This window comes from Sinocyclocheilus anshuiensis, unplaced genomic scaffold (genome assembly GCF_001515605.1).
Source record: "Sinocyclocheilus anshuiensis isolate Anshui unplaced genomic scaffold, SAMN03320099.WGS_v1.1 scaffold482, whole genome shotgun sequence".
Taxonomy (NCBI): Eukaryota; Metazoa; Chordata; class Actinopteri; order Cypriniformes; family Cyprinidae; genus Sinocyclocheilus; species Sinocyclocheilus anshuiensis.
The window spans coordinates 407197-416534 of record NW_015547676.1 but is presented as its reverse complement, the minus strand read 5'-3'; positions in this window follow the sequence as shown (position 1 = coordinate 416534).

Below are 9338 nucleotides of genomic sequence, written 5' to 3'. Positions count from 1 at the left end.
TGTGCGTGTGCATGTGTGTGTGTGTGTGTGTGTGTGTGTGTGTGTTTGCCCGTGCTTTCGCCTCTAAGATTCTTTTATAAGAGAAAATGTGATAAAATTGGCACACTTAGCTTTCCTCTTCCATTGTCTGCACTGTTGCAATTTTGATATTGCAAGTGACCGTGGACTGGTCATAGTTACAAAAATGTTTTCTAAATATACACGCCGACATGTAATTCAAGAGACAACAGAGACAACAACACCATTGTAATAACATAATAAAGCAGTAAACCAGTCATTTTCATTATGTGTTTTAGCCCTGCCCCCAAGACCACGAAGCACAATCAAATTGATTGCAATCAACTCAAACTTAAGTTTATTAACTAAAAGAACAACTCTTCCCATAACTACCTTAGCTTTCCCAGAAGATCTCCTATCCATAAGCTAATTTGTATGATGTAATTGTCCCCTACTGAATACAGTTAATAACTTTGAGCATTAGGGTTTACACTGCGTTCCTCATGAGCTGATCCTTATTTCTGCTGATATAGTACTGTACGTCATTGTTAAATTCATACAGACAGGATTTTTTGACATTCTTTATCAAAATCAGTACCAACAAACAGCACAAATATGTTAAAGGAGAGGTAAATTGCTCACCTCAGGAGTTACTGGATTTCATAATGCAAGAGAGAACAATGTAATTACGTGTTTGAAACTAGAAAATAAAACTTTTTTGACAGGGTCATGCTGGATGTGTTAATGAGTGTTATATTGGTATTATTTGATGATGGAGAGGATACTGTACTGTCAGGGTGAGTTTTGTTGGTTGGCTTAAATGTCAATAACAAAAAATTAAAAAAAGTTAATCACAAAAATTAATACAAAAAAAAAAAATCTAAAGGAACCATAAACAAGCAAATGCTGATTCAATTTCAAATACGCCTTTTATATAGAGAGAAGCTTTAATGTGAGTGAGAGGTCTCTGATAGAGGTAAAAAAAGTCCAACAAACAAGAAGAGTGGACTCTACATCATGATAAATCTAATAATAACAATAATTCATTACATTTATATAGCGCCTTTCTCTATCTCTATCTAGCTCTATCTCCACACCGTGGCCTATCTGATCATATTTCAATAGAAATGATTCCTTCCTATAGACCTCTTATTTGCAGAACACAACCTGTTGTTAAAACAGTCCAAGTCTGGAGTGAAGAGACGATTTCACAACTGCAGGACTGCTTTGAGAATACAGACTGGGAACTGTTTGCATAGAGCACAGACCTGGAGGAATATAGTTCATCTGTTTTGGCCTACATAGCCTTCTGCACCAATACTGTGCTAACCACTAAAACCATCAAGGTGTTCCCAAACCAAAAGCCGTGGTTCGACAGGCATGTGTGCGGTCTTTGCTTAGACATGGTGCCGGGTCCTACGTTGAAGTAATGTGCTGACCAATTAGCAGAAGTGTTTACTAACATCTTCAACTTGTCCTTACAGCAGGCTGTAGTTCCCATGTGTCTCAAACCATCACTATTGTTCCTGTACCCAGAAAGCAAGCAGTGAGGTGTCTCAATGACTATCGCTCCATTGCCCTCACACCAATTATTATGAAGTGCTTTGAGAGGCTCGTTTGATCTCACATCAAAGCTAATATCCCCACTGATCTGGATAGCCATCAGTTTGCCTACTGTAGGAACAGATCAACGGAGGACGCAATCTCAATCACTCTTCATACAAGCCTGTCACATCTGGAGCATCCCAACACATATGCTAGGATGTTATTTGTGGACTTTAGTTCTGCGTTTAATAGAGTAGTGCCTCATTAACCTGGGATTAACCACCACACTCCGTTCATGGATTTTGGACTTTCTTACAAACAGACCACAGACTGTCAGGATGGGTGATCGCATTTCATCTAGTCTCACCCTGAACACAGGAGCACCGCAGGGTTGTGTCCTCAGTCCAGCCCTTTTCACTTTATTTACACATGACTGTACACCCGTCCATTCCTCTAACTCTATAGTGACGTTTGTCGACGACACCACTATAGTGGTGCTGATATCAGGAAACGACGAGACCAGTGTTCGAACTATACCGTGGACTTTGGGGGAGCCCACTTGTTGTTTTTTTATAACGGGGGGGTGCTTACAATGACTTACAAAGATACATAACAGCTACAAGTGTCTGCACTACTTGCTTTATGCAAGCACTATATAGGATAAATCACTATACAGGATTTACCCTATTATACTTTATCGACACGAACTGAGAGATGAAACAACAAACAGCCACCCACAAATAGTCTATAAACAAAGCATCAGGCTGTCTTTGAGTTCACATGAACAACGGTTAAAGTTACTCATCGTCAGGCTATTGTGAATAACATGCCTTACCTTAACACAGAATCAACCACAGAGTCCAGCGTTTATATTTTTTCTACGAATCTTTGAGTTAACATGTACTAAACATGAGTGGAATTTGCACCGCAGCGCCCCCACACCTTGATGCTCATGACAAGAATAGCATGTATAGTTATCTTTATTGAAGTGAATTAGGTTTAAATCGCCGTCATGCATGAATGAATATTTTTGCAAGTTTGCACATAATAATCCACGATGATCACATTACACAAAATTGAAATTGCACGTCAAAATAACACATTGTCAATATTTTTTGAGACCCCCCAAAATTTCACAAATCACGTTTTCAGGGGAGCCCATGTCTTATTAAGGGGAGCCGAGTTCCCCCTAGCTCCCCCGTAGTTCGCACCCTGGACGAGACACACTATAAGGAAGAGGTTCAACATTTGGTTGAGTGGTGTTCGGATAATGACCTGGTCCTGAACACCACTAAAACAAAGGAGATCGTTGTAGACAAAAATCTCAGCTTTTAGTGAATTTCTATAGGAGCACAATAGAAAGCATTCTCTGCCATTGTGTTTCAGTGTGTTATACCAGCTGCACTACACAGAATCGAAGAGATCTGGCCCGGATTGTTAAGACTGCACAGAGCTCCCCAACCTAGACAATATTTATGCTAGCCGCCTTCAGAAGAAGGAACCTGCTGCTAGTGCACTGAACATTTTACTGTACATCCGTATTGTTAATTCCCTTGCATATATCATATTTATATTATAGTGTAATTATTTATTTCTTGGGGGGATATTTGTGTTTTTTTTTTTCTTATTCTTTTCCCCCAATGCTGCAGGTCTCTCAGAGCTAACAAACCAAATGTCATTGAATTATTATAATGACAATAAAGGTTCTATTCTATTATTTTCTGCTTTTCTAAGCACTCAAAGCGCTCTACATTGTGAGGGGGTATCTCCTCGTCCACCACCAGTGAAGTTTTAAATCTGAAGTTCAGTCTTTTATATTGCTTTTACGAAAGGTTCCAGTTTACTCCAGTGACTAGTTTCGCAGAATGAGAGGACAGGATAGTGGAAAGCATTACTCAGATTGTGCAGATGAGCCCCCAGACACAAGCTGAGACATGTTTTATGTTTATGCTGTCTATGATGACATACTGGACGATAAAGCCTTGGAGAAAGTGATGCACAGGTGTAAACCTGGAGCGGACTTGATGCCATAAATGAGTAAAGTATGAAACAGCTTCCTAATGTGCCAATGTTCTAGTTTTTACTGGTCAATAGTCAGCAGATGAATAGCAGAGAGCTGTTGTCTTCCTCCGGTTCTGGGCCATTGCAGTCATATTAAACAATCTAAAACACATGTTTCATTGTTCTAAAAAATGTTCTCTTGCCCAACACTAAATCTTTGTCTTTGAGAAGAGTCAGTTGGCCAGACATGGCATTATGACGCACTTCTTTGACCAAACCAGGAGGGATTTGAGCTTTGATTGGAATAAAGCATGTTCAAAAAGACTGCATCAACCCCTTTTCCTGATGCAGTCTTTCACAACATCCAGCTGGCTTTCCAAGAAATCATCTGGTTAACTGACATTAAAATAATTGCTATGCTTTTGCATTTGTTATGCTCTGTATTTGATCTCTCTGATCATGTCTGCTACCACACTGGCATCTCTTTTATTATATTTTATCAATAGGCATTTAATGCCATGTACAGGACAGGAAACAAGAAAATGCAGAGTGACAGCAAAGTATTGAAAGAAAGCAAAAATGGCATCGTGAAATGATGCAGGCCAGAAAATATCCAGCTATAAGGTGGACTTTGTGAACCTACAACTGTGCTGACATCTTGTTACGACTGAGGATATTTTAATTGAATTTTAATTGCATTTTAATTTAATTCTGAGGAGAATGTGTGGTTGTCCCTAGTTTGATGTCTTTGGCATAACTTGATGAACTGAATGTAATGTACTGATGTGTTATTTTTATTTATAAAGTGCTTTATATAATTCAGATTGCTATGAAGGAGCTTCACAGTAATAAACAGGAAAATAATACTTTTGCAAAATTCATAGATTTTGAAACAACTTCTATTTCCGGTCTAAAGCATCTCTAAAGAAGACAACAGTGTCATTATTCAGCTCAATTCAGAAAGAAAGAAAGAAAGAAAGAAAGAAAGGTTGGAGATGTAAAGAAAAGAGTTTAGCAAAGAGAGCTTACACAATTATGTGCACATTTTATAGCGACACACACACACACAGACAGAGAGAGAGAGAGACAGAGCCAGCAGCAAAAGTTTTCTGCGGGAAATAATTCAGAATCACTGTCAGACTAGAATGTTGGACTTGAAAGAGGTGGTTGTGTAATGATGATACAGACAGATTATAGCCTATACTCTGTCTGTGGATTTTTGGGTCTGAATCCAAGAGCAGTTCTTTAATTTGATGATTTTGAATTTGTTATTTGTATAATTTGCTGTATAATACTGTAATAATGCAGTGAGATTATTGTGTGAAAAAGGAGTCTATAGCAGGAGTCTAGCAGCCATTCATCCAGTGTGTTTCCTTGCCTTATTCCCAGGCTCAAGCATCCTCCAGTATGTCTCCTTCTGCAAGTGGACCTTGGACTTACTCACTAACAGACCACAGTCTATTAGAATCAACAACCACAACTCCTCCATCCTTACCTTGAACACTGGTGTACCACAGGGCTGTGTGCTAAGCCCAATCCTCTTCTCCCTCTTCACCCTCGACTGCATACCTGTACATGGCTCTAACTTCATAATCAAGTTTGCAGATCACACCACAGTGGTCGTTCTGATGAGAGGTGACAGTGAGACTAGGAAGGGTCACACATACACTCCCATCAACAGTGACGGGGCTGGGGCTTTCCTGGACATCTCCACTCTGATCAAAGAAACAACAGCACCTCTTTCCTTAGGAAACTAAGAAAGCTCACCTGTCCCCCACATCCTGCTGAACTGCTACCTTTACACTATTGAAAGCTTCTTAACAAACTGCATCAGAGAGTGGTATGGCAACTGCACTGTCTCAGAGCAGAAGACCCTCCAGCGGGTGGTGAAAACAGCCCAATACATCACTGGTATTCAGCTACCCTCCATCAGAGACACCTCTCACCCCAGCCATGGACTGTTTACTCTTCTCCCATCTGGGAGACTTTATGGAGTCTTTTCCTCAGATGTCAGCCTACTGAACTCAGGCGCTGAACATTACATTTAACTTAGGCCACTTAACCTCCACACTGCACATTCTTTTGTACATTTCTACCTCATGATGCCACTTGCACTTTTATGGTAACTGGCCATATTGCACATCTGGTTAGATGCTAAATCCAAAGTTCAGTTATGAAACTCTAGATGGCGCAAACTCAAGGTGCGTCCCAAATCACGTACTTATGCACTATTCAATGACATTTTGTAGTATAAATTTTGCGAGTATTGTACTTTAAATACCCGGATGATGCAATTAAATAACCGAAAAAACAAAGTGTTGAATGTTGGACACTTCATGCACTCAACTGTCGCAGCTTTAATTATGTACCGAAGGGGGAGGGGCTATCAGACTGATTATGAATAACAAAAGAACCTTATATAATTCATACACTACATGGTTGAGTACATAGTGCATATGAGTGCATAGTGTATAGTGCATAGTGTATAGTACGTCATTTGGGACACAGCTTCAATCTGCTACGGGATGATCATGTATGCTATATATGGGGGTTATTTCATATATGTTATATGTGCAGCAGCAGCAGTGTAGCAGACCTAGAACACATTAACACATTAACATCGTCAGGTACATTACTATGCCAAACCCTCAGAGAGTTGCCATGTTAGAACTGCATTTCAGTCTCTGCACAATGACAAGCTGAATCTAATGTAATCCCGGGATCCTATAGAGGATATGCAGCTTGGAGAATAGATGGAGAGATGGACTACAACGTTTTTCCTAAAACATTACACAATATTGTAGTTTAGCAAAAACAAAATTAAAACAAAAGCACACACATCACTGGAAAAACTCTTAAGCAGGGTTCTCAACAACAACAACAACAAAATACTGATAATAAAAACTCCAAGGCTCCAAAAATACAAAAAAATAATTACAAACTATCACACAGGTGACATTTCAAACACGCAAGCTTTTCATCAGACAACAGGTGATTAATCACACGACAAACACACACACACACACACACACACACACACACACACAAAGAAACATAAAGAGTGACAAAAAGGAAAATACTAAATTAATTCTAAACATGCAACAATAATAGCAATGTTACCTGCAATCAAAAAAAAAACTGACTGTCAAAGTCTCCAAATTTTCATTTAAACCCTTAGGTGCAATAGTGTCTAAAGTGTAAATCCAAAAGTTTCACATTTCAAAAGTAAATTATTAATGTTACCTCCACGCCTTGGACACTTAACTAATTCTATTCCTTCATACTGTAGAGACCAAATGTATAAAAACAGCAAAATGCTGTGCGACTGGACTTTTGAAATCTTGATTTTTAACAGCACAACAATGTTCAGAAATCTGTGTTTTAAGAGCTCTACTCCTTTTGCCCACATAGCAAAGACCACAAGGGCAACGCAACATATACTGTAAATCACACTGTAGGTTTTGCATAAAATAGTGCCTCTTATTTTGATAATTGCATCAGTGTGAGGATGCTTAAAAGTTTGATAGGTGAAGTTAATTGTTGACAGTTACCACATCTATAATTGCCAAAAAGTACTTTAAGAAATGTAAGAAATAAGAAAGAAAACAGGTGTTAAGTCTTCTAAAGCACATTTTAATGACAAAGGATGGTAGGATGTACCATGTAAAAAATGTATTATTAGTAGATTTACAGTACAGACTGTTTTTTTTTCAGACCTGTCACAGTCTTGCTAATAAACACATCTAGAAAATGAATTCTCTCTGGATGGTACTCAGTCGTGAATTTAAGTACACTACAGCTGTCATTAACCAGTTTATGAAATTCCATTATTTCATACAACAATTCCATACAACAACAACAACAAAAAACATCAATGTAACATTTACATAACAAAAACAAACAAACAAACAAAAAAAGATTACAACTTGAGTTATACACACATTTTTGTTCAAACAAACTACAAAACAGAGAGGCAAAACTGGAGCCCATTTTCGAATGCATACTAACACCATAAATCTGTAAATAAAAATCAGACCCAAATAAAAAACAATTATAGACAACACTAATTTGGTCAAATCAAATCTAATAAGCATGCAGTACTATTAACTTCATTAGAACATTGATCAAGAAAAAATTCCATGGCTTCTAATTCACACTGAAATGGAACATTTGTATAAAGAGATTCTAAATAAATTGTCACTAAAATAACAGGAGAATTAGGTAATGACACAGAATTAATAAGCTCAATTAAACTCAAAGTATCTCTGATGTTGTAATGGAGAAGGTGACAACAGGACAGAGGATCCACTTGCAGGCTTTATTCTAATCTGAGTTGTACAGGCAGGGTCAATCATCAGCAAACACAACAATAGAGGCAAGGCAAGGCGCAATCCATGAACAGGCATAAGGTCAGGGCAGGCAGCAATCGATCACAAACAATAAAACAGTCCAGGATCAAAACTAGGCTTTTCTCTGTGTGTGTGTGTGTGTGTGTGTGTGTGTGCGTGTGTCTCATGTGATCAATCACCTGTTGTATAATGGCATGTGGGTTAAAACTTTTAATTGTGTGATGAAGAGCCTGCATGTTTGATATGTCACTAGATAGTCTGTAAAAATATATTTTTGTATTTTGAGCCTAGGTGTGCTGACCTTTTCTGTTTTCATTATCAATTTTGTAGTTTGCAATCAGATTGTTCTAAGCACCTTGGTCCCTGATGAATATAGGACAATTAAAACAGAAATATGTGAATTATTAAGAAATATTAAGAATTCCTTTGATCTGATTTCTTGTAAAAACTGAACATTTATTGACTATGCAAAGCATTATGTAATATTTTAAGACTATATTTCGAGATGTATTTCAACGCTGTGAGAAGAAGAAGGAGGAGAAGAAGAAGAAGAATAAAAAGAAAATAAAAAAAATCAGATGTCCTGGCAGAAAATTACCAGTATACTTTTTCCTTCAGACATTTCCTTCAGCCCAAACACAACAAAATGCAATGCTTTACTCAAAAAAAAAATAATAAAAAAAATCAGTATGCATAATGCCTTTATATTAACATCGGACCACATTTTTTATATTTAAGACGTTTTATTATTGCGAATACATGACATATTTACACCAGATGCATCTTCACGACATCCACACATCATTGCTATGATATGACACAGTTCATTTTGTGACAGATTATCTGTTACAAATCAACACACACATGGTTCACAATGACTGAAAATGAGAATCTGAAGGAAAAAGAAAACTCTCCTTATGATGACGATGTTTTCCTTTTACTCCGTGTGAACCTCTCGCACTGCAGAGCGCGAGATCGAGGAGGAGGATTCACCCTCAGTTTAACCATCAGCCGACACGCGCTTCTAAATCAAACACTTCAGCGCACTTGATGCTCTACAGTGTACATCGACAAAAGTGAAGGAAGCGACTGTTCCTCGCCGGAATTATTTGGATTAGCCTATTCATTCATCATGTGGACAGTGTTTCACGTGCATCTTTATCTAAATAATTCAACTGTGTGTTAGGTAAGTGTGTTAACATTAATAATTGTCATTCTGAACTCTAGAAACAATGCATTTTCTCTATATCATTAATGAATTTTTTTTTTAATCGCCACTCAACACGAGAAGTCCCTAATGCTGGATTTTCACCGAGGAAACAATACGTGTCAAATGTGCAATGTTTGTTTTACTAAACGTTTGGGATGTGCTCATAATAGCCCATTTCTATAAAGTTAGTAACATACATAGACGCTGTTCATAATATGTACATATAATCAGTTTGA